Below are 2,299 nucleotides of genomic sequence, written 5' to 3' on the forward strand. Positions count from 1 at the left end.
TGTGATGATATACCATCTGTATATCTTCTTTGTGGGGTGTCTGTTAAGGTCTTTGGCCCATTTCAAAAAATCTGGCTATTCATGTTCTTGCTGAGTTTTAAGAGTGTTTTGTGTATTTAGGATAACAGTCCTTTAGCAGATGTGTCTTTTGCAAATATTTTCTACCAGTCTGTAGCTTGTCTTTTCATTCTGTTAACATTGTTTTTTGCAGAGAAAAAAGCTTTTAATTTTAACGAAGTCCACATCAATTACACTTTCATGGATTGTGTCTTTGGTATTCTGTCTAAAAAGTAATCATTGTATCTAAGGACATATAGGTTTTCTCCTATGCTAGCTTGTAGAAGCTTTATAGTTTTTACAGTTAGGTCTGTGATCCATTTTGAGTTAATTTTTGTGAAGAGTGTATGGTCTATATCTAGATTCTTTTTTTTTTTTTGCATGTGCCTGTGCACTTGTTCCAGCACCATTAGTTGAAGATTATCTTTGCTCCATAGTATTGCCAAAGAAGACTTTTAAAATGTTGTAATGAAGTAACATTTTTATTATTAATTCTAATTAGATTGCATTTTCTACAGTTATACTGTCAAATTTTACTGAATATTGGCAAACTTTTTCTTTGAGAGACAAACAGACACACAGACACACACACACACACACAGATATTTGTTAATGTTGAGAATTTTTTGAGTTATAAAAAATTCAAAGTTAGATTAACTTTAATCCTTTCATGTAAATGAAATTTGTTAAGAAAACATTTTTCCCTTTTAAAAAATTATTTTATTATCATAAATTAAATAGAAGAGCTGGTAAATTATCTGAAATAGAATCTAGTAATTTTTTAGAGCTGGCTTGATAACTAGGTAGACATATACACAATGAAACATATACCAAATCTAAAGTACAAGTGCACTTGTATTGTGTTTAATGAACAATTTGTTTAAAACACTGATGTTTTAAACAAATGAGTGCTGAAAATATATTCATTTACTTCCTTTCTAAATATCAATATTTAATGCATGTGTTATTGATAGTGAACTAGCTAAACTTCTTGGCCCTGACACTAGTGGATGCTCTGGAGGAGCCGGTTAGGATCACTTTTCTACAGATATGTTTGTAGACACCGTCCTGTTTTTCATTGGTCCTTTGAAGTCAATTTGTATTAAAATTGGCTTTTCGTACATTATACTTATCTGATACTACAGACTCTGCCTTCCCATATCTTTTAGAAAGATTGCCTTTTTTGTTCATGACATCTCAGTTGGTGTCAGTGAAGGTAAAGTGGACACACTAGAGGGGAGATGGAGATAGTGATATCAGTAGCAATAGAGATAGCAACACATATTTCCTAAAATGGATCTGTCCATCATTCTAATATTTAACCCTAGAGTCCTAGTCATTTGGCTGCTTTTAGATGGGTCTAATTCTATATTTCACCCTCATCTCTACCCCCAAGATATTAGGGTGAAGCTGCTTGTTTGCATGATTTTCTCTCTGTTATTCTACAAACTAATTGAGAGTAGTAAATTAGTCTTTTCACCTTTGCCTGACTATCTAAGGACCTGGGACACAGTAAGCACTTAAATATTTATTTAATGAATAATTAAAGGAAAATAACATTAGATTATGCTGCATGTATTATTTTCTGTGATTTAAGAGTTCAATAAAACTAGCTTTGAATAGTATGTATATTTAACCTTGAAGATTATTATATCTTTGCACCATGCCTTCTATATTTAAAAAATGATGAAGATATTGAATAGAAGAAACAAAAAGGTTGCAAAATTCTTACTAACAATATTTAGAGAAAGTGTTTAATGCACATTAAGCAAAGAGTACTTGCCAGGAAATTGCAGAGCATACACACATTCATTTGTGTGTTCTCATGCAACTACTCTCTCTAAATCATGTATTTATTCAACATTTATTAACCATATGCTTTTTACTAACTAAGCTTTAGAGCTAGAGAGATAAAAGTGATTTATTATCTAAAAAAATAACCATTTCTTTTCCGATGAAAAGAGATACCCAAGAAAGCAGGTGTTATAGTTTGAAGGTCTGAGAGTCAGAGAGTTGATGATGCAGATCCGAGCCCAAGTCTGAAGGCCTGAGAACCAGGGTATGATAGCACTGAGGATATGATAAGATTGATATCTCAGCTCTAGCAGTTAGTCATTTTTCTCTGCTATTTTGTTTTATTCAGGTCCTTAATGGATTGGACAATTCTCAACCACACCTGGCAGGGCCATCGGCTTTACTTAGTCAACTAATTCTGGAAGCCTTTCACGGACACACCCAGAAA

This window comes from Pteropus alecto, unplaced genomic scaffold (assembly GCF_000325575.1).
Source record: "Pteropus alecto unplaced genomic scaffold, ASM32557v1 scaffold71, whole genome shotgun sequence".
Taxonomy (NCBI): domain Eukaryota; kingdom Metazoa; phylum Chordata; class Mammalia; order Chiroptera; family Pteropodidae; genus Pteropus; species Pteropus alecto.